Source organism: Pinus tabuliformis, chromosome 5_2 (assembly GCF_031772625.1).
Source record: "Pinus tabuliformis cultivar Carrire ecotype Pingquan chromosome 5_2, CPIR1, whole genome shotgun sequence".
NCBI lineage: Eukaryota > Viridiplantae > Streptophyta > Pinopsida > Pinales > Pinaceae > Pinus > Pinus tabuliformis.
In genome coordinates, this window is record NC_142306.1 from 49,145,475 (window position 1) to 49,170,795 (window position 25,321).

At 38.2% G+C, this 25,321-nt stretch overlaps 1 protein-coding gene across 4 annotated transcripts in view; it reads left to right on the forward strand.

The window, feature by feature from the left end:
* Positions 1–25,321, forward strand: part of UPL7 (ubiquitin-protein ligase 7) — a 331,482-nt gene that overhangs the window by 210,889 nt on the left and 95,272 nt on the right. For 2 of the 4 annotated variants that reach the window (XR_016261610.1, XR_016261609.1), the window contains exon 12: positions 17,182–17,243. The exons of the other annotated variants lie outside the window; for them this stretch is intronic. The gene's annotated coding sequence lies outside the window, so the exon portion shown is untranslated. The remainder of the gene's footprint in view (positions 1–17,181; positions 17,244–25,321) is intronic. 4 annotated transcript variants of the gene reach the window in all.

Below are 25,321 nucleotides of genomic sequence, written 5' to 3' on the forward strand. Positions count from 1 at the left end.
TCATCGCACAATCGTCATCTGTCTCCACTTCTTTCTCTGCCCTCGCTAGAACTGCCTTGGTCTCAAAATCCTCTCCCTTGCTTTTCTTCCTTGGACACTGGTTCGCATAGTGACCCAGTTCCCCCCAGTGGAAGCATTTGATCTTGGAGAGGTCCTTCTTCCGTTTCTCTTGCTTTCCCGTAGATGCTAGGGCAACATCCTCCTCTTCCTCCTTCTTGATTCTTACCCCCTTGACGCTGCTTCCCGCCTTGGTCAGCCGTCTGATCTCTTCTTGACGAAGAGCTGCCCACAGTTCCTCCCAATCTGGAAGGTTCGACCTGCCCAGTAAGCTCTGGACAAATACCTCCCAATCCTCTGAGACTGCGTTCAGTGTGGTCCTCACCAACATCTCCTCATCTGGCGTGGCCCCTATGGAAGTCAGTTGATCCCGGATCTCCATCAATCTCATGAGGAAGATATCTATTTGCTCGCCCCTCTGCATCTGGTATGACCATAGCTGATTTTCTAGAAGCATCTTCCTCTGCGCGGAAGTATGCTAATACAACTTCTTTAGGGCATCCCACATCTCATTGGTCGTGCCCTTCTCGGCAATATGTGGTACCACATGATCCTTGACCCTGTCAAGAATGATGCACTTAGCCCTGGCCATTGCCTCCTCATACTTCTCATTTTTAGCCTGGTCAATTGGGATCGCTATCATTTTCAAGGCGAAGTGTTTGATGCGATACCTTTCTAGAATGGACAAGATCCTGGCCTTCCAGACTATGAAGTTCGAAGCTCCATCTAGTCTATCCTGATCTCTTAGTCCATTCACTGCCATTTCACTGCTTCTCTTTTGACACTTTTGAGTCTTTCTACTTCCCTCCTGGAAGTCCTCTGATCGACTCCTGCTGAGTCTCTCAACTTCCCGTCTGGAAGTTCTCGGTTTGACTCCCTCTGAGCCTCGATTTCCCTTCTGGAAATCCCTCTGCAAATGTCGAGATGCCCCACTCCGATCATTTGTCCAGTTGCACCACTGGTCCGGATTTCTTGGCTAGAAATCCTCGGCAACAACTCCTTCCTCCTTGGTCTTGCCCTGTTAGGTACTGTTTTGACCACAGTACCCCACCAGCTTCGCTCTGCAACTTACCCACAACCTCCTATGCCTCTAGGCTCTGTGCAATCCCAACAGTGACATAATCTGCACCTCCTGGCTACAGCGTCGATTCTTCCTGATTGGGAAAGATGACTGGGCATTGCGTAGGTCAGGTCTGCTCCTCTCTGCCTCAGTGTTGATCCTCCTCCTGGCTCGAACTAATGATGCAGGATCTCTACGTCACCCCTTCCTTGTTGCTTTCTCCTAGGAACAACTTCTGTCACTCGGGAAAATTTTTCTGCTACTGCTGCTCTGCTCGACTGATGTCTTCAGTTATCCTGTGATTTGCAACCACGCTTTGATACCATGTTGGAATTCCTAAGTCTATCCATTAGAAATTCTTCTTGTACTATCTGATTTATGTCTTCCTACTTGTTCAGTTACTTAACAAGTTATTTACCATGTAAATACTGAAAATAAATACAAGTATGGTATCAACACATACAAATCATCAACTAAAAGAAACAAGCACATAAGTGACACCGTTGTTTTTGGGCTATGTCCCCAGAAAAACCCAATGTGGGAAAACCGGTGCAAATATTCAAAGGGTTTTATTATTATGCAGTGTTCAGAATACAACCTGGGTGCAAGAAATGGCTCACCCAACAGAGAATGCCCTCGGCAGTAGTACCTCTCAGTCGGAGACATATATTCCGGTTAAATCACAGGATGAACAATCCCACAACAACAGTCCAGCTACCGTTGCTCTGCATCATCCTGATAGGGACTGCATCACCCTATACAGGTCTCCATCTCCAATCTATCCCACAAAAATCTCCCAACGCTGCCTTTAGGGCCTGAGTCAGCTTCTCTGGCCCAACATCAGCCTATTTGGCCCAACATCAGCCTCTCGGGGCTTTGCGTCAACCTCTGGAGCCTTTGTGTCTCACACGCTTACCCGCTCTGGCTCTGCGCAGCTCCTGGCTGTCTCTGCGTGGTCTCTGGCTGCCTTTGTGTGGCCTCTAGCTAGCTTTGCGTCAACCTCTCCCGGTTTCTGTGCAGATCCTCCCGTACTCACTCTGCCTCTCTGCTATGTATTCACTGCCCCTCAGCTGCAACTTAGATCACTTCACTCAATTTCCTCAACAAACCCTGCCCTAGAAAATCAAGTTCTGGATCTCTCTTGGTGTGTTCTGCAACTGACCCTCAAGCCTCCTCTTATACTTTTCTCGTTGGTCCATCAACGACCGAGATTAAATCTCTAATCAACGACTAAGATTAGATTTGGCATGATCCATGAATTTTGGACCATTCTAACTCAGTTTTATATTAATTCACATTAATATTTTATTCTTCCTAAGTTTAGACTTAGGAACTCCATTAAAAATATTAATTATTTTAATATCTCCTAAACTGATTAGATTTTGCCCAAACTATTTCCGGGTCTTGGAGATCTCATGTGCTATAGCCTCTTCACCAATTTTCGTGGCTAGAGCACATCCGATGCTACCCAAAATCAACAGATTGCAAGGAAAGAAAGTGTGTTGCAAATCGTGTGATGGCTGATCGAACAAGCTCTTTACCCCCAGTGTGCTTTCTCATAAGGTTCAAAACCCATGAGTGGTTGTAGATGTACCTACGTATGGATTTTGCATCATCCACACACTTCTTCACCGATTCAATTTTGCCAATATACTCAAGCATGAGGTCCAAACAATGGGCTGCACATGGCGACCACCAAATGGTGGGGTGTTTTTCCTCTAACATCTTTCCAGCTACAACATAGAGGCATTATTTGTGATCATTTGTACAACATTTTCAACTCCTACTTCCATAACTATTTCATCCAAAAGAGGAAGTAGTAATTGTGCATCCTTCCCCTGATTAGATTCATCAATCGATTTGAGAAACATGGTACCTTTTCGATAAGCAATTAAGAAATTTAATATGGTGCAAGATCTACCATCAGTTTATCCCTTAGACATAATTGTGCATCCTGTTTTGGTCCATGATTGCTTGAACTTTGTAAGGTTCTCTTGTATTCTTTGGACCTCATTTTGTCAAAGTGCCCCCCTTATATTTTGAAATCTAGGGCCTTTGAACCCTGTTCCGCATGAAGCTATAACATCAATCATGGGCTGATAATATGTAGAATTAGTAGCATTAAAATGTATGTCTGCATCATACTAGCATCTAGCAATGCATTCATATGCAACCTACTTCTCTATCTTCTTCCATTTAGCATCAAGGGTGGGTTGAGAACGGGTGCTGGTGTAGAGAACAAAGAAGTAGTCAATCTCTTTACTGGTTGCTGTCCTCGTCAGAAACATTGTCACAAGGTTTTACTTGCCCTCTCCATTGTGCTAGGTGTTCTTTAATGTTGAGAAATCTAGGGGCAGCTAGAGTAGAGGATTTCTCTTAACTTGATAACTGCTTGTGATATATTTTTACTTTACTTGATTAGCTTCTTTCAATTGATTATTATTAGTGTTCTTTATCATCAAACAACTACCAAACAATAAAATCAATCAAATAATAGGACACAAGATGTAGGCGATCATCCTGGGCCAAACTCTCTCGAACTGAGAGGAAAACCCACAAGAATTCTTCTCTTCTTATAGAACTTCAATTGACGAATTCCAAGACCGATGACCCTTGATCAAGACCCTCCAAGACCAAGTCAAATCATGCTTCCAACAACTTCTGCAATTTCGACTTACCCAACAGATTCTTCTAGAACTTCGACCTGCCTAACAAATTTTTCTGCAACTTCGACTTGCCCAACAAATTTTTCTGCAACTTCGACCGGCCCAGCAAATTCTTCTGCCCAACAAATTCTTCAAATTCTTCTTCCCAACAAATGTAGAAACCCTAACACGAGAGAGAGAGGCCCAAAAACTTTGATCTAGTTCTCTTTCTTTTTCATCCTTTTCCAGCTTTTGCCTTGAGAAGATCAAACTTGTTTGAATGAGTCTCCAAATGAGGTCGAGTTCCTTCTTATTTATAGGCTTGTGAGGGGTACAAATTGCTATCTTTAGGCCGACTTGTCTCTTCGTGTAGGCTGACTTGATGTTAGCACCATGACGAGCTCTTGGAGGGTCTTTTGACTCTATTTTGACTCGAATAAATTTTCTTTACAATATGTAACATGCCCAAATGGGTCTTTAATGCATGACAATGACTTAATTGACTTTATGACAAACCTAGAAGCACTTAATGGGTGCTTGACCTAAAAATCAATTTCCCTTGAGCATGAAATCCATGCCTCAAGGATAACAATAATAAATTTATTTTTCTCTTTTCATTAAATACATAAAATCATGATTACATATATCATTATGAAGACCGAACCTAGTTACATATTTCAACACTCCCTCTTAACTAAGGAGGTATTCATATTCCATACAAGGTACTTGGACATTCTCAATCTAAGGAATTCTCATAAGAAAAGTCGGATTGGTTGTTGAAGAATTTAGGGCAATTAGAGTTAATGTGATTCTTCTTAGCATGATAACTATTTATGAGGTATTTTAACTTTTTCTTATTATCACAATCTTCTCTTGATATCATTATTGTGCGTATTTCTAAGTTTAGCTATGTTCTATGCTTAGAGCAATTTATTTCAATTTTCACGGTTAGCTCAATACCTTTTCCAGATTAGCAATCACATCAGCATTAAAATAAAGTGCAGATAGAACATAAACATAAATCGCAGAAGACAAGCCAAGACAAGAGGACACAAGATGTGGCGCTAGCCAGGGACAAACCCCAATGTGGGGAAACCCTTGATCAATTCTTCTTATATGTTCTTCAATAGTTCAGCAGAGAGAGAGAGAGTACATATACATCAGAAGTCAACATTTTGACTTGTCAAAACTAAGAGCAGAGATATTCTCTAAGAAGATGTCACATGAGGTAGCTGATTTGGACTCAGGTGATTCCATCACCATGCTGCACCATCATACCATGTCCATCATCACTGTGTTGCACCATGCTGCACCATCAGCATGTCCATCATCATTGTGCTGCACCATGCTGCACTATGCATCACTGTGCTGCACCACTGTCATTATGCACTATGTTGCACCATCACCATGTCCATCATCACTACGCTGCACCATGCTGCACTATGCATCACTGTGGTGCACCACTATAGAGTGAGACGATGTATTGTATCAAGGCTAAGGTTGTTACTATTCCTGGAAGTACATAAAGATTGCATCATACTAGATCCAAATGATACCTCTTGAGACTGTCTGTCTCCATTCATAGGTATCCCTAGGATCTCTTGTACATCTCCGAGACCTATTACACCTTTAGAGTTATGGCAAGGTTGTAATACATATACATATACATAGTCTGCTATTCATTGTCTAGTCTTCACCATGATCAACGTATGTCATGGTTGTTGCTATATCATTGTTATACTGAGATAGATATGTCGAGAATCAACCTGTTGCTGTGTCCTTACACATGGTCATGATTGCACCTAAACCCAAGACATTGGTGCAGTCAATACCCTTCTGCGGCTCTCTGTTTTAGGACAACGTATAGGCTTCATTTGGACAACGTTTAACATAAGGATGACAACGTATAGTTTAGGCATCCCTTTCATGCCAACGTATAGGATTTAGGCTCATTTCATGATAACATATAGGATTTAGGTTCCATAACAACGTATAGGAGTTAGGCTCATTTCATGACAATGTATAGGATTCTCTATTAGGCCAATGTAGATGCTTAGGGCACTCATTCTATGGCAGCGTATACCCTTAGTGACTCTTCCTTCCACTAATACCCAAATGAGTGGAGAGGAAGAGATCACAAGAGAAAAATTTGTTACTCGAATGACTAACAAGCCACCTCCTTTTATACTAAAACGTTGAGCACAAGGGGGGCAATTTGGTTGCTGGCCGACCTTGACGAATTGCCCCATAACACAAATAAATTCATATCTCCATGAATACTTATTGGAATCGCATGCTATTGTAGATCAATCCTACACCTCTCAGTGAGAGGAATCCAAGAAAAATATCAACTGCCATGAATAAGAAGACCCACATGGAGTTTGGGCCTAGTTGCCAATTTTAACACACACTTCATCAAACAATTACCAAAATACAAGAGACAAGAGCACAAGATGCTGGCTTTCTACCAGGGCCAAAACCTCTCCCTGTTGGAGAGGAAAACCCGCTCAAAATTCTTCTTATAGAGATTCCAATTGATGAATACTAAGACCATGACCCTTGACCTATCAAGCCACTCCAAGATCAAGACACCAATCTTCTTACTGCTGAGATCATCATCATCATTACTACTTCACCGGGATCATCATCGCTGCACCATGAGTGCTCCTTGAGATCATCACTATTCCTTTACTAAGATCATCTTTGCACCTTCATCGAGATCACCATCATAACAACGAGGTCCATATTGAGATATGTATGTATATTGAAATTTGAGAGTATTCCTGTAGGATCATTGAGATCCTTATCATTATTGTTATACCGAGAGTGTATGATATTCTTCAGAATAAGAATGCTGAGACTGTGTATGCTGCTGTGGGATCATCGTGATCCTCTTTCATCATAATTAGACCGAGAGTATATTACTAAGAGATCACTGAGATAGTGACTGCATTTTGTATGTGTCATGACTGTGTTCAATATTTCGAGACTGTGATTATGAGGAGGCCGAGACACACTTATCACTATCATTTGCTTGCACCAAGACACTGTACTCATCACCGAGATCCTGTACCTTACTGTTCCATCCGAAATTTCAGAGCTTCCTGCACCCATACGGAATTACAGAGTGAGTTTTCTGTCTTTATGTGGTGACCCTAGTGGGGTATTTATAGTTGTTTGCCCTCCATAATTAGCCGACATGTCAGTGTGAAGTGTTGTGTCTCCTTTTGCAAGCCGACATGACTTCTTTTAATTCATTTGCAGGCTGCATTCTTCAAGAGGATTGTGCTTGTCTTGGAGGGCTAATCTAGACTCTAGGTAGACTCATATATATTACATATATGCTCAAGAAGAGCTTTTCATGACTTTGACTCTTACTAATACATCCTAAGGCTCTCAATGGGAGCCACTAAATAAATAGACCTCTTGCTCATGAAATCCATGCCGCAAGAATTCAAGGAATAATAATAAATTTATTTTCTTGTTTACAAAAATCATACATACAATGTCTCGAAGACCGAACCTAGTTACACTTTCTTCAACACTCCCTCTTAACTAGGGAGGTATTCATGATGGTACTTGGTCATTCTTAATCTGAAGAATTTATCATAAGAAGAATCGGATTGGTAACCCATCTGTATAGCATCATAGTAACCAACATTGTTTCCACAACAAGGCCTTGACTGACAACTCTATCTCTCATTAGATCAAAGCACAATGTTGGTGAGACCAATGACTATAAACACCTTCATCATTGTCTCTCAAGGTACATACCCACCCGGGTGTTCACTGAGTATGACCTTCTAGGACTATTCTTATCTTGGGTTCCCAACCCTCAAAGAATATTGGTCCTCTTGCCTACTCTTATCTTGGATGTCCTACACATCCTCAAAGAGCATCGGATGCTAGATGATTACCCAATCCTTCATTCTTTCTTCCAAGTGAAGACAAAAATGTTGTGTCTATCTCTCCCTCTCAGTTAGGGAGGATACATCCATCATGTGTCTACATTTCTCTTCATGGCCTTCATTAAGACTTACGACTGTTAGTCCTGGTCTAGTGCATGACACATGAAATAGAAAAATACAACTGTCACTCCTTTTTAATCAGGGGTGGCCCAATCCAAGCACCCTCTTAATCAGGGACTTGTCTTTTTATCAACAACTTCCTCTTCATGGTTCCTTCAACTGCTTGATCAACTTCTTTCCTTGATGTCATGAAATTCAGTTGAGCTTCTTCCTTATAGGGCATCAGCCATCGATCACTTTCCTTCTTGGTTCATCATGTCATTCCTTTCTTCATGGAAAGTGGCCTTCTTCATATCTGGAACCTTCGTCATATGGCTACTTCTTCCTCATCATGTTTCTTTCAGGAGTTTCCATCCACCACATGAATGCTAGTTGTACTTGTACTTTCAATTCTTGTTCCAGTAGCCCTGCATGAACTCATCCAGATATTATTCAAGAAATCATAACATTAAATCAAATCGTACCTTTCGAGATGGCTCTTCATCATGACATCTTCTTGTAGGTATCAACATCCTGCATACATGTTGACACATCTCCCAAAGATATCCATTGTCAAGGGTCTTCATCTTTTCAGACTTTCATCAGAGTCTTCATATCTTTTCGGGAGATTTCCTAGTTAAATATTCTTGGTCTTTTGGATGTTAATTGCCTTCATCACGGTTGCATATCTCACGATCTCTTCCTTCATCACACATTCCATTCCCAAGAGCTTTCAATCAGAGTTTCTTGACTGTAGTCAACCACCTCATACTTCATATGAGGACATATTATGTTGATTCATCCTTTCAGAGGAGGAGATCCTTTTTCTCTTGATCATGCTTCTCAAGATAGAAGTAGTGATCTATGTTACCTGCAACCATACGAGATGGTTTTATAATATTAAATACAAGCATACATTCCTCATTTTACCTTTAGGTCATCTAGGCTTCTTCTAGTAGCTTCCTTGGTTGAAAAGATATTCAATCCCTTGATCTGCTTCATTTTGCATGTCATCATACCATCATTTCATGAATTCCATAAGTTGGATTTCCTGATGAAACACTTGCTTCCTCTCTAGATTAGTGAACCCTCCATTGAGGATTCCATCAGAGAATCTTGAGGATCTTGCATATCCCCATCTAGCAGATGTTTCCTTTTTGACTTGATGTATGATGAGCCTTGTCCTGGATGAGTTCTTCCTTTCCTTTAATGTCCAATGAGGTTCCCAAGAGCTATATCCTTCATGTTTGATTGTCATGGATTTTGTCCTTCATGATTCCCATGGTGATGTCACGAGCTCTTGTTTCTAATGCTTCCATGATGCCACGATACATCTTATTATCATGGTCATATCTGTAACAAAAGATTTAGGAGCTTATGATAGGATCCTTTTGTGAGGGATATCATCTCAATCATAGTAGAGATTTGTTACTCCCTCTTTCCTTTGTCCTTTTCTTCAGCTTCCTCCATCCTTCCGGCGATATGAGTTTTCTTTCCATAATCTTTCCATAGCATTGAATCTTAGCTATACTATTTGAGGATCAAACTTCCCTTTCCTTTCTGCACATGTTTGAGTCCTTTAACCTTCAATACTTTTGCCATCAACTTTTCTCTATCTAGCATAGAGACCACAAATTGTTGAATGAGGTAACCTTCTTGTTCATGGACATTTGTTACCTTGCCTATCAGTTAGAACAATGATGATTATATTCATCTCCCAATTGAGATCTTATGAAGATATTCCTTCATTCTTTGATACTTTCAATCAGGCCTAAGAGATATGACCTTCTTCACTGTATTTCAGAGAGTATATCTTCTAGCATTTCATATTTGTCTTTTATGTCACCTCTCCTGCTACATAGGGATGAGAGGACCTAGGACTGATTTCATATGACTTCTCTTCCGGGGACTATATCTATCCTCCTTTCTTATGCAAGGAATCTTGATGACCCAACTGATTTATAGATCTCCTTGCAAACACGAAGTCATTTAACCAAACTTGATTATAGAATGAAAAGATACTTGACATGTGAAGATGAAATCTTCACCTTAATTGCTTTGATGATGGTTGAAGAAGATATATTAGAGCTTCTTCTTAGATGATCTTCTTTCAAATGAGAGAGCCTTTCAATAGAAAAGGTTGCTCCTTTTGATGAGGATGATTTGCTGCTTCCTCGGATGATCTTCTTCTAGGGCAAGGAGATGATCTTTTGAAGATGTCCATGCCTTATTGCCTTCAATATGCTTTGCCTTCTTTTGTAGTGTAGATTAGGATTGCTTCTAGGGTTTCAACCTTTTTCAAGATGATGTGATCTTCAATTTTGAGGTCCTATGAGCTTCATTGCTTTGTAGACATCTTGATGAGAGTCTTGGTGGCCTTTCGATGATGACTGTGGAGACAAAAGTTTTTGTTGTTGTAGATTGTCTCCTTGATTATGTAGACAAAAACCCTTGGTGTTGTAGATTGCTTGTTGTAGATTAATCCTTTAATCTTGACAAAGCCCTTCAACTTGCTTTGACGCCCTTCTTGAAAACTGATCCTTGTATGTCTCTTTTTGCTGCCCTTCCTTTGGTTTCAACACCTTAGCTCCAATACCATGTTGAAGAATCTAGGGCGATTAGAGTTAATGTGATTCTTCTTAGCATGATAACTATTTGTGATCAATTTTAACTTTTGCTTATTAGCACAATCTTCTCTTGATATCATTAGTGTGTGTATTTCTTACTTCATCAAACAATTACCAAAATACAAGAGACAATAACACAAGATGTTGGCTTTCTGCCAGGGCCAAAACCTCTCCCTCTTGGAGAGAAAAATGCGCTCAAAATTCTTCTTATAGAGATTTCAATTGACGAATACCAAGACCATGACCCTTGACCTATCAAGCCACTCCAAGACCAAGACACCAATCTTCTTCTTATTGCTGAGATCATCACTATCATCACTGCTTCACCGAGATCATCATTGCTGCACCATGACTGCTCCTTGAGATCACCACTGTGCCTTTACTGAGATCATCTCTGCACCTTCATCGAAATCACCATCATAACAACGAGGTCCATATTGAGATATGTATGTATATTGAGAGTATACCTGTAGGATCACCGAGATCCTTATCATTACTGTTATATCAAGAGTGTATGATCTTCTTCAGAACAAGAATGCCGAGACTGTGTATATTGCTATGGGATCATCGTGATCCTCTTTCATCATAATTAGACCGAGAGTATATTACTAAGAGATCACTGAGATAGTGATTGCGTTTTGTATGTGTCATGATTGCGTTCAACATTTCGAGACTGTGATTATGAGGAGGCCGAGATACATTTATCACTGTCATTTGCTTGCACCGAGTCACTGTACTCATCACCGAGATCCTGTACCTTACTGTTCCATCTGAAATTTCAGAGCTTCTTGCACCCATACGAAATTACAGAATATGAGTTTTCTGTCTTTCTGTGGTGACCCTAGCGGGGTATTTATAGTTGTTTGTCCTCCATAATTCGTTGACGTGTCAGTGTGAAGTGTGTTAATCAAGATTGTCATTGATGTCAATATGGCATTATTGGGATGGCAAATATTCTTGTGATGCATGATGTTGCCCTAACCCTAGGGAAATCCTAGCTCTACATAATGTTCTAACCCTAGTTGAAGCAAACACTAATCCTAATCATATCCAATCTATTGTTGAAGTCAACCCTAGGAAAATAAATAAAAATGAAGAAATCCTAGATGACAAGCCCTAGTTTCATGATACCTCAGCCTTGCTAAATGAAATTCTAAATAAATTTATCCCATAGTCCTACCCTAAGGTCTATTGTAACCATATCATATTTCATAAATTCCTTAAAATCCTAATATAAAATCTTAATCACCTCAAAATTACTTAAAACACCCCACCTACCTCTTATCATGTCATATTATTCATTCATATCATCTAGCCTCTCCATGTAAAACATAATACACACTACCAAACATTATTAAAACAAACATAATCCCTATCATGTCATATCATTCATTCATATCATGTAGCCTCTCTATGTAAAACATAATACACACTACGAAACAATATCAAAAATTCCATATAAAATGACTTTGTTTAATGGCAGATGCACATGACATACTTCTTCCCTATGACCATACATGGCAAAAAATGTATAATTACAACATGTACATGGTAGATGGGATACAATGGCAGATAAAGTTTTTTGCATGGCAGACAAGACATTTGATGAGATATAACACTCACATGGCAGACAAATCCTTTTGTATGATCCTCTTTCACATGGCAGACATATATAATGTATGTGCATCATCACATGGCAGACCAAAGATTGACATGTTCTCTTGAATTTGTTGTAAACTATGTTGGATATATAAAAAAAATAACATATTTGATGCCCAAGCCAAATACTACATAACTAATAATTGAAAGAAAAAAAACGCAGCATATTGGATGGCCGTATTACGTGGAAGCTGAACAGATGTTTAACACTAGACGTTGCATAGTTGATGGACATATTATGCTGAATATATTGGACGTTGGACGCAGCATATTTTATGAATGTATTACATATTAGGTATTACATAAATTTGGTTAGTTTTGAACGCAACATAATTTTGTAATACGATAATCCTGAGCATTCTATAAAATTGATGTTGGTCGGCCCACAAGTCGGCTCCACACCCAACAGACACATCTATTCGTTGAAGGGAAAAACGTGTATAAATACAAGTCGGATCTCCTCATTCCAAACATGAATTCGGTGAAGAATTTAGAGACAAGAGGACAGACAGAAGATAGAAGCCGAGGAGACAAGGAAGATTATTGTTTGGGCAATTCATCCTTTCAAGCTTGGATTGCAGACTTAAGACTCGGTGATAGCCCAGAACTGAGAACAAATAAGGCTTGCAGCTCGAACCTGTGACAAACCTGTAAACAGACTTTTGTGAAGCCTGAATTGTTGACTTGTCTCAGGGCTCGAACCTGTAGCTTTCTACCTCAGCTCTGATTTGTGGACAAGAGGCTAACAACTCAGCTACCTGTGGCAGTCACAAGTTTTAAGGACCCACTTGTGAAAGTCTCAGACCTCAAGAACAGTGGACAGTCACTTTGAAAAATACTTGGTGCAGTAATTATAACCACTATTACCATTGCAGTAGCTTGGATTGCTAGCTAGGAAGATATTGCAGTTCGGTTGAATTGGCTTTGGAGGTTGGACCTATGAACTAACATCTGCTTAGAACCTTGGACTAAGTCAACAGTAATTTGCACAGCTCGTTGAAGGGATTTGTTGGAGGGCTCGGACCTTGAAGCACAGTTTTTGAGCTCAGACCTGTGTTCACAAAGATTGGGTGCTGAAGTGATGTAATAAGAAGCAGACTTGGAGTCATAAACTACTTCATCTGTTGAAGCAACCTAGTGACCTTTTGAGAGCAGATTGTAGAGGAGTTTTTTGAAGTAGATTTGAAGAGTTCTGTAGCAGCAGCTTGTGTGAAGTCACCCTTGGAGCAGATCTAATAAGGCCATCATTGAAGACATCTTTGAGTAGTCCCTTTGAGCAGAATTGAAGAACAACTATTGTAGCAGACTTTGGAAAGTAAACTTGGAAGAGCATTTGAAATAGTTGAAGCTTTGTGACAACACCTTGGAGCATCTTGTGAAGATACTTTGAAACTGAACTTGGAGATATTATTGGAGATCACGATGCATCGATGATGTCATCATGAGGTGACTTGAAGAAATTGATTGGGTACCATGAAGGACAGCAGAGACACCTTTATATGAAGAGATCAAGGTTGTCATTGATGATGCAACGTGGAGACTAAAGTGAAGACTAAGCGAAGATTGACAAGGCTTGTTGAAGAAGACATTGGGAGTTGTGAAGTATAACCAAACACATCTTGACGTAGTGAAGCTAAAGGTTGGAGCCCAAGAGGTTGGAGCCTCGAAAAAGACAAGGTTGGTGCCTTGGAGAATACGGTTGGAGTCTTAGAGGATCGGAGTCCTCAAGAAACTAGGTCGGAGTTTGAAACAGATATAGGGTTGGAGCCTGTTGACCACTATATGTCAATGACCCATAGCAGTACACCTCTTTTTTTTCGCAAAAGGGATAGCGCCTGATCGACGTGTCCGTGCCATTCAACTATCATCATCAGCCTAATCATCATGTTATATTGTAAACCCTTTCTGCATGTGTAAAATGTAAATAATCTCAGCAGACCCGTGTCGTGTATATAATTTCCTAGGTAAACCTATTTTTCTGGTGACGATCTACATTCTGGGAGGTTTTCTGTCTCACCAATCCATTCTGGAACGGTCGGTAGAGTTTTGCTCCAGCGTTACTCCAAAGCCGGAATGGATTTTGTCACTGAGATCTTAGGCGAGTCCTAATGTTATAGATTGAGTCTATGTAAAAATGATTTGGGAATAATCCTAACTTTTTGGTTAGGTTATTTTATTACAAATTGCTTGGTCTGCTAGATTATATTTGGGTCTTTTTCAAATGGGTTTTTTCCCTTATGATGTAAAGTGTCTTGAGGGTTGGAAAAAATAATTTATCGCCTCATAGATTAATTAATTAAATTTTCTGGCAAAAAAATTAATTAAAATTCTAAGCCAGAAATTTAATTAATTCTAGGTCCTAAGTAAATTTGAATTCTCCGAAGGCAAAATTCATCGGTCCTTAAAATTCAAATTTTAAAAGGTCCTGGGACAAAGGTAAATTAATTATTTTGCTAAATTTTAAGCCTTTGGTCCCTGGGGTTAAGTCAAAGTCAAAATTTTGAGGAAATTAATTCAAAAATTTAATTTTTGAATTAATTAAAATGCATTTAATTGAAAAATTCGAATTTCTTCAAGAATTTAAAATTTCGATGGATGAGATTAAAAGAAATTTTGATCCTCATCAACGGTTGAGATTGCTTTGACAAGGATCACTCGAACTAGCCGTTGGAGGATTTATCTTTAAATAGGAAGTCATTTGTTAGTCAATTCATCCGATCTTTGAATCATGTACTAAGCTCTTAAGCTCTCAATGTGCTTTCAATGTGCTATAGTGTTCCTCTTCATGAATTTATGGTAACATTGTTTTAATTTCTGCTTAATATTATGTGAAAACTATCAATCAATAGCTCTCTTAGAATAATCTGAATACAGGTACCTTATTCAGTTTGTTGGATCTAGGGTAACATTTTTAATTTTGATTGAAGTAGCATGTATCTCTATTTCTTCAGAATTTTATTGTTTTTCTATTTCTCTACTTGATTTGATGGTTGATCTAATGTTTGCAGAAGATCTTTCAGGTTCTCATTGAGCGTTTGGGGATAGTCCTCGGTTGGACCAGCCAACTCTCAACACATATTTTCTGAAGAGCCTACTTCATATAAGCGTCCGGATTTATTTAACAATAATCTTTTTTTTACAGGGTGTTTTTGGGCTAGTAACTCTCTAAAATTTCGAAATCTTTTAAATATTTTGTGGAAATTTTGATATATCTGGCTATTAAGAGCCTTAGATTATCAGATCTAGAAGCGGAGTTGAACTCATACTCCACAGATCTGATAGATCTATAAATTATTTGTATAGATCTATAAATTATTTGTATAGATCTGTTATTTACTTGTGTAGATCTGAAATTTTGTAACATAATTTTGAATTTTAACACTTGGGTTTATGAGATTTTCTCTATTTTTGTACATATTGGGTATTGGGTATTGGGTTTTTTCTCTTTTCACTTGTGTAGGAATAGATCTGAGAAATCTATCAATAAAATATTCAGATCTGAGCTAGATCTGGGCTGAAAGATTGTTTGCAGGAATAGATCTGAGAAATCAGCCAAGAAAATCTTCAGGTATGAGGTAGATCTAGACTTTGGAGGGAAAAATCTGGGCTCAAATATTGTTTGCAGGAATAGATATGAGAAACCAGCCAAGAAAATCGTCAGATCTGAGCTAGATCTAGACCCTGGAGGGTAAGAGTTGGGTTCAAAGATTGTTTGCAGGAATAGATCTGGGAAACCAGCCAATTAAATCTTCAGATCTGAGATTTTTTCAAGCAGATCTGGGGGTTTTGAGACAAATCTAGGCCCTGGAGGGCAATATCTTGTCCCAAATATTTTTGCAGGGCTAGCCATTAAAGATTTTGCAATAAATTTGAAGATTTGAAGCAAAATAATTTTTTCAGAACAAGGGTTTCAAGTTTTGGGGCTCCTAAGCTCAGATTTGCCTTCTCCTAGCCCAACGCTAGTTCTATTGGGCCTAGTGCTAGCTCTCATTGGCCCTAGATTCCCCTTGTTCCATTTCTAATTTGAATATTTGATTTTCTGAAGCTAATCATTGGTGGGTTTTTGAAAAAAATTTGGTAAAAATTTGTCTTTCAGGTATTGATTTTTTTGGCAGCTTGGGCAAGTTATCTTCAAGGCTTAGGGCCTAAGGGTTTGATTTCTAAACCATCTTTTTCCTCATTGTTTGTTACAGTAGTCATATACCTTTCTAATAGTGGTGAAAAACACATCTAAGTGGTCTGAAATTAACTAAAAACAATTGCTAAATACATTAATAAGTCATTTATGTTTGATGTGTATAAAAAATTTGGCCTAGATCTACATATTAGATGACTGTTATCTCTGAATAGTTCTGTTTCTGAAGTCTGAAATATAAAAGTGACAAAATTTCAGGTGGGTTAGTCTAAAATCAGTTCCTAAGTTGTCTAATACATTAAGGAATTAATTTTTTGAGTTGGGCATTCATCATTAAACTTATTTCATGTTTTAATGGCTGGTTGTAATAAGTATATCAGATCTGATATAATTCTGGAAATCACATCATAACACGCTGAAATTTTTTGATAATTCATGTGGGCAAGTTTGGAAACTTTTCAGTAAATTTTTGGCATAAAGATATCATTGATAGCTTACTGTTTTCATTGTCATATTGCTGCTGTCATAAAGTTTTTCTTACTGTTGTCCAAAAAACTAATTTCTGAAAATTAAGTACTATGTCATGGAATTGTGATAAAATGCATATTTTTTGTTTCATAAATTGAGTATTTTTTGAGCATCTATTGACATTGATTGCAAAGAAGTTTTTGTTCTCTTTGAGTTATAATTGTATAAAAAAAGATTTGAAATAAGCTTGTGGTTTAATTGTAATATTTTTAGGGGTTTATTTTTAAGTCTTCATCCAATAAAGCGAGCATTTTATTTTGGTGATTAAGGGCTTTTGCGACACAAGCGTTTTTAATCCTCGAGTCTAATTTCTTCTCATCATCTGATGCATTTGCATATAAGTTAGTTTTGCATAAAAAAAATTTACTTCAAAGCATAAGCTTGGTAGATAGAGAGATATGTATCCATGCATCTTTGCTTGAGAAGTCTACTTTTAATAGTACTTAAAACGGTGACCTTGCAGTTGTCAAAGCCACAACTCTCTGCAGCGTTGGAGGCACCGGGTATGTTAGATTTTCAGGAGAGGTATCGTTAATCACATCTTAGTGTGCTTCACCTTATCTTCTTTCTGCCAATTACTATGAAATCAGGCTCAATATAGAAAAGATCGAAGGGTTAAAACTTAGATAGGCATTTAACTAAAATTAACCAAGATTCTTGCATCTCATATTAGTTTTAGGATCTGCACTTCATATAAGATAGTCATTCATTCAAGCAATAGTTGCAAATCAATTACTTGGTCCTAAATTTCCTAGCAAGATAGTTGACTCCATAAAGCACTGACATCAATTGCTTAAAATCTAATCAAATCCTATAAATTTTGCTAAATCTAAATCAAGTACTTGGTCACTTCACTGTGTCTCCCGAACTGGATGGTTTCCAACTAGTTCTCCTTCATTCCACTTTCGTAGGGTCTACCCCCCTTAGCCTGCTGTAGGGAGACAACTTAAAAGGAGAGATTGGGGATCAGGGTGACTGCCTCCGATCTGAACCGTTGTCGCGATGCCTAGACATTCTGTGCGACAACAGAGCCCTTGAGGTTGGTGCCTCAAAATTGACAAGGTTAGAGCCTTGGAAGTCCAAGTCAGTGCTTGGCAAATACAGCTTGGAGCCTGGGAGATTGAAGATCGTTGTCTTTATCTAGGGTTGGAGCCCTACATATATTGTACTTGATTTATTAAAGAAATTAATAAAAGCATTTATTCTTATTGTTCATTTTGTGTTCTAAATATAAGTGATCTAACTGGTAAAAGTAACAATTGAAAAAGGAATACTGATTCACCCCCCCCTCTTAGTATTTCCAACAATTGGTATCAGAGTCAGTACCTTCACTCAAAGCCTAACAGCTGGAAGGTTGATCATTAGAACACAAATGGCGAAGCCAAGAAGGAAAGTCTCCAATCCTTCTAAAGATGTGTCTCCCTCAACCATCGAAATTGAAGTCAATCACTTTGTGAAGGCTCCATTGTTCAATGGAAATTTTGATATATGGGAGGCAAGAATGAGGAATTTCTTAAAGAGTAAGGCATTGAAGTCTAGAAATCGGTGATTATTGATAGCATGATGGATGGAGAATCCAAGGATACAAGAGCAATGAAAGTAATCTTGAATGGCTACCTGATTCTATGAAGGCCAATTTTGAAAAATGTTCGTTAGCAAAAGGCATATGGGAGTTGGTTCATCACATGAAGAAATGTAAACACACCTATCATGGACCACATTGCCAGAAGGAAGAGCACCATGACAAGGGGAGTAACATACCTATGAAGAACTACTATTGACGAAGACAAGAAGCAGCTTGACAGGGGGAGTATTGGACACCCCATTTGCGATTGATGTCAAAGGGGGAGAGAATGTTGGAAGGGCAAGAATATTGCCATCAATGACAAAGGGGGAGATTGTTAATGAAGGTTGTCATTGATGTCAATATGGCATTATTGGGATGGCAAATATTCTTGTGATGCATGATGTTGCCCTAACCCTAAGGAAATCCTAGCTCTACATAATGTTCTAACCCTAGTTGAAGCAAACACTAATCCTAATCATACCTCAACATTGCTAAATGAAGTTCTAAATAACTTGATCCCGTAGTCCTACCCTAAGCCTTATCGTAACCATATCATATTTCATAAATTCCTTAAAATCCTAATATAAAATCTTGATCACCTCAAAGTTACTTAAAACACCCCACCTACCTCTTATCATGTCATATTATTCATTCATATCATCTAGCCTCTCCATGTAAAACATAATACACACTACCAAACATTATTAAATCAAACATAATCCTTATCATGTCATATCATTCATTCATATCATGTAGTCTTTCTATGTAAAACATAATACACACTACGAAACAATATCAAAAATTCCATATAAAATGACTTTGTTTAATGGCAGACACACATGACTTACTTCTTCCCTATGACCATACATGGCAAACAATGTATAATTACAACATGTACATAGCAGATGGGATACAATGGCAGATAAAGTTTTTTGCACGGCAGACAAGACATTTGATGAGATATAACACTCGCATGGCAGACAAGTCTTTTTGTATGATTTTCTCACATGGAAGACAGATATAATGTATGTGCATCATCACATGGCAGACCAAAGATTGACATGTTCTCTTGAATCTGTCGTAAACTATGCTGGATATATATAAAAAAAATAACATATTTGATGCATGTTGACCACTACTGGTCAACTACCCATGCAGTACACCCCCTTTTCTTTGCAAGAAAGGGGCAACACCTGATCAGCGTGTCCGTGCCAGCCTGCAGTCATCAGCAGCTTAATCATTTTGATTGTAAACCCAGTCTGCATGTATGAATTGTAAATAATCTTAGCAGACATGAGTCGTGTATGTGTATTGCCTAGGTGGACCTAACTTTCTAGTGGTAATCTACGTCCCGGAAGGTTTTTCGTCTCACCGATCCATGGATCGGCAGAGTTTTCCTTCAAACCTGACCCCAAAGCCGGGATGGATTTTGTCATTAGAACTTTAGGAGAATCCTAGTGTGTTGATCTGCTAGATTATAGTTGTGTCGCAGAACTGGGTGTTTTGTGAGGGTCTGTATTAAGTGGGTTTGTCCCCTTGAGATGTAAATTGTAAAAAGTCATCATGAAATGTGTCTTGAGGGTTGAAATGTTTTAAATCCCCTCGAGAGTCCTAGGTCCTAGGTGATGTTTCCAAAGGCTTAGTTCGATGATCCATTTAAAAAATGAAATAAAATAATAAAATAAATAAAAATTAAGAAATTTAAAAAATTAAAAAAATAAAATAAAATAATAAATAATAAAAAATTTAAAAAATTTAAAAATTTAAAAAATGAAATAAATAAAAAATAATAAAAAAAATTTAAAAAATTTAAAAATTTAAAAAATAAAATAAAATAATAAATAATAATTTTTTTTTTAAAATAATATTTTAAGTGAATAAATCGACGGATGAGATCAAGAGATGTCTTGATCCTCATCAACGGTCGAGATCATTTCTACATGGATCATTCGAACTAGCCGTTGGGATCATTTCCTTTATATAGGGTCTTAGGTGGTCATTTCAGAAAAATCTGATCTGTGAGTCTGGTACTGAGGAAGCTCTCTTGTAAATCTGTTTCTGGTTAATAAAAGAAGACTTTGGGGTCCATATCTTGCTGGTGTTACTCTCTTGAAATGCTGTGAGATTGTTTAATTTTCCGCATATTTTATTTTCAGCCATTAATAATAGTTAATTGTAGAGTATTGTGAGCACAGGTATCTTGCTCACTTGCTAGGGTTTGAGTGTTGTTAGGGTTTCTGAAGTAATGGCAGGTATCTCCATTACTTTTTGAGATCTAGCAGCATTTTTGCCCTCTTTACTGATGGTTGTTTCTGAGCTGTGCAGAAAAACCCTTATTGAAGAAGATTTGGTGGGCGTTAGGGGAAGTTCTCGGCTGAACCAGCCAACTCCCGCAAGCATTTTTTGTTGAGCCCAGTTGGATTTGATCCTGGGTCTATCATTCAGTTTTATTTTCTAATTTGCATGGGAGATTTTCTGAAGTCCTTCACAGTGAAAATCTGAGTTTTCTGATCTTTAAAATTTTTCTGTGCTTATTGCTGAATTTGCCTGTTAAGGGGCCAAAATCTGTAAATTAGTCAAGTTGATCTAGGGTTTCAAAGTTTTGTTTATATCAGGTTTAATTAGGGTTTTCAGTTTTGGTTTTAGGCATATATCATTCCTTGGGTGATCTTGTCCTTTTCATGTTGCAGGATTGTTAAAAAATTTCTAAGGCCCTCACCCACTCCTTATTTCGCCAGCGGATACAGTCCTTCCACACTCAGCTCAAGGTTCAGATGCCCTAGGGCATTACGTATTGTGCTGATCTATTATTATCTGGTGAGCGACTAATGAAACAAGAACTCCTTTCTGGGGGTATACACTGTTTAAACCTGCACTACATTGCATCCAGCTGCCAGATCTTGTACAAAGACAGTGATAACACTCATATACGGGTCAAAATCATTTACAAACTAATGAGAAAAGAAAATATCGATGTGTTTTATAAATCGCTGCAAATCTCAGCATCAGATGTCCGAAATCGAGGCGCCAAAACGTTGACATGAACCTGCGAAGCCTGCAGATCAGCAAAACGACAAACCCTTGGACCCGCATGCCTCTCAAACCACCACCGTCACTTGTGCTGGTCGAATTTTTTTTTTTTTTGAAAATGCGTTCAGTTTTGTGTTGCTTTCAGCAGTGTTAGAATCGTTACATTCATAAACGTTCAGGTAATTTTCAAAACGATTTGCGTCTCTGCCTGTCGAAAATCCTTTCCATGCGTTCGGTCATTTCTTCGTTTACGCTGAGCAAGGGTTACGGTACCTTCTTCTTCATTGGCTATGATCTATTACTGTTTACTGTTCCATTCGCAAACCCTCAGGTGAACTGATTCGTTTTTCTGTCCGCCCCCATCTCCATCTCATTGAAGCTCCTTTACGCTTTCAGCTTTCGAGTTCTTCAGGGTTACGATTTTTGTTTTAGTCGCCAGAATGTATCATTTTATTAACGCATTACGATTGTCTCATTAAGTTTAATGTGGTCACGTAGGTTTTTAGTTAGGGTTTAGTCCAGTTTCGATTTTTTTTGTTTTTTTCGTTTGATTTTAGTTGTACTTTAAAAGAATTTCCTTTTGGTCTTTAATTTGATATAAAATTTATAAAAAATAATAAAGGTCAGGTAATAGATTTTAGTTTTAGAAGTTATTTTAGCTTTGTTATTTTAAATTCTAGTTTCATTTGATTTTTAGGGTTAAAGATTAGAATAGATTTTTTTTGTTTAAAAAGTTCTGTTTGGAATTTAACTTTAAATTTTTGTTTTAAAAAAAAAAAAAAGATTTTTAGGCTTAGTTCTATTTTCATATAGTTAGATTTCATTTAAAAAAAAAATAAAAAAAAAATTGTAAAATAAAAATTTTTTTTGGAAAATTTTTTTTGCCAGATCCAGTTATTTTCGGGAATTATCATCTTTCATGCTGAAATCTAAAATTTTCAAGTCGAGATGCGAACATGATATCTGGTTAATGATTTACGATTCTCTTGGTGGTTTTAATCGTTTATCTTCTCAAAATTCTCAGTTGCTGGATATCGTTTTGGTTATATGATTTAGCTGATACCTTTTGATGACAAATGATTGCTGCTCAAGGTTTATGTTTTCTACATCATCTAACAAGTAATCGTTTTAATAACAATCTTTCAAGGCACTGGTCTTTTAAATTTCTAAATCCATCTAGTGCTTATCATATCGTGTATCGTGTCTCCCACCCAACCGTTTGGCAGTTGGTCTTCATTATCTCGCAGGGTCTACCCCCCTTAGCCGTGGGAGACAGGCTTAAATGGAGGGATCAGGGATCAGAGTGACAGCCCCCGGTCTGAGGGTTGTCGTGTCCATCCGCGCGACAACATTTTTTGGCGCCGTTGCCGGGGATAGAGTTTTTCTGTCCTTGGTTTTTCAACATCTTTTCATCATTGATCGTTCATCTGTCTATCATTCGTTTGAGCCGGCAACGCCAACATTTTTTGGCGCCGTTGCCGGGGATAATTGTTTTCTCGGCGTTTCAACGACAATCTTCCTTCTCATTTCTTATCTTTTCATCTGTCCCGACAACGACAACATTTTTTGGCGCCGTTGCCGGGGACAGAGTTTTTCTGTTCCTGGAGTTTCATCTTCTCATCTTTTTCATCTCTCATTTGAGCTGGCCGATTCGACCTTTGGGGTTATCATTTGGATCTTTCATTGCCTCATCAACATATCTTCGGTGTGTTTCTTGTTTGGGTGGCGACTCCATTTTCTTATTTTTCCCATACAAGAAGCCTCCCGCATATCTGCTTGTGGTTACTTTTTGGATCCTAGAATCAGATTCATTGTTCAAGTGGCGACTCCACTTCTTTCATCTCTTAATTTTCTTGAGCAGAAATCTCTTTCTATCATCCATTTGATCCCTTACTGTTCATCATGGATTATTCATGTAAACCATGTCATTTTACTGATAATCTCCATGATCTTCCGAAAGAGGCCATTTCTAAATTATTTAAGTTCTCGGGTGGTGATTCGGTCACTGTTAAACAACATTTAAACATGTTTACTTGTGTAATGATCTTATATTGTAGATTTCCTCAATATAATCATGAAGATTTCAAGATGCGTCTATTTGTCCATTCTTTAGAGGGTGATGCCTTGAATTGGTTTAATAATTTTCCTAATGATTTTTTCACTTCTTTACAAGACATTCTCAATGCTTTTAAAGATAGATATGATAGTCCAAACAGCTTGCCTTCTACCTCTAAAATTGTGCAAACGAAAGAAAGTAATCTTGTAAAAAATCCAGCTGTTGAAGAAAGTCTTCAAGATCAGAATGTGTCATCAACCGAAAATATTGCAGATCAAGTTCATGATAGTGAAAAATCAGGGACAAATGACAATGAAAGGGAAGAGCAAAAGCAAATTTTACGAGATCTAATGATGCTGGTAAGAAATATGGAAATCAACCAAACTAATTATGTCAATGATGTGAAAACTTTATGCACCCACCTGGAAAAACGTAATAGGGAGATTGAAGTCACGCAAAATCAGCATGCTAAGGAAATTGAGGCCATGAAAACTAAATATGAAACAGAAATTAGAAGCATGCAAAGCAAGATGTCAGTCTTAGAGGAAAATATGGTGACCATGAAAGCTGATCATGATAGGGAAATTGACTCTATGCAAAACAATTTATTAACTATGGATGAGGAAATGACTATCATGACGTTCAATCATAACAATCAGTTGGCTGACATGCAAGCGAATCATGAAGAAGAAATAAATTTCATGCAACATTGCTTGATGGACATAAAAGAAAAGAATGATAAAGTAATAAAACACATGCAAGAGCACCATGCCATACAAATCAGTGCTATAAGGGATGAATGCTCTAGTCAGATGGATGCCATTAGAATACAGGTTCAAAGGTTTCAGCAATTGGAAGATGAAAGAAACCAGGTGACATCAATAGATCATGAGCCTTCTCATGTGCTGCAACAAGCTCCATCTTATTATGAGGAGGTTATTGATTCGATTGAAAGATGGTTAATTGAAGGTGATCCGGATAGACTTAAGAATGATAAAGATCAGATGCGGGCTAAAGAAAGACATATCACGCATACTTCATCTGATAGTTTTGAAACAGAAAGTTCCAGGTCATCAGTAATTCAACCTGCCAGAAAGAAAAAACGTAAGAGAAAGAAAATAAGAAGAAGATTTGATGCATCAGACGGCCGTGAGCAGCTTGATTTTCGGATAGGAAAGAGTCTTACCATATGCAAAATTGGACATGGTACATCCGACAAGCAGCCGACAGATTTGCCTGAAAGCAGGCAAATGCTCAGTATGCACTTTATTGAACACATCTGATGCCATGGGGCATCTTTTGTATCGTATTTCTAACCCTACTCCTTGTTTTTCCGCATTTTCATTTCTGCTTTAGATAGTTAATAAATGAAGAGCTTTTTTCTTTCCTGTGCTTAATATATATGATGATTTTTTGGAATGGACGCTACTTATTTTTATCTGTGTGTTGTATGGGTGCAGATTCTGGATTCTCACATCCCTACAGTGCAGCAACGTGTCCCCAAGTAGAGCCAGATGGTGACCACTACTGGTCAACTACCCATGCAGTACACCCCCTTTTTCTTTGCAAGAAAAGGGCAGCACCTGATCAGCGTGTCTGTGCCAGCCTGCAGTCATCAGCAGCTTAATCATTTTGATTGTAAACCCAGTCTGCATGTATGAATTGTAAATAATCTTAGCAGACATGAGTCGTGTATGTGTATTGCCTAGGTGGACCTAACTTTCTAGTGGTAATCTACGTCCCGGAAGGTTTTTCGTCTCACCGATCCATGGATCGGCAGAGTTTTCCTTCAAACCTGACCCCAAAGCTGGGATGGATTTTGTCATTAGAACTTTAGGAGAATCCTAGTGTGTTGATCTGCTAGATTATAGTTGTGTCGCAGAACTGGGTGTTTTGTGAGGGTCTGTATTAAGTGGGTTTGTCCCCTTGAGATGTAAATTGTAAAAAGTC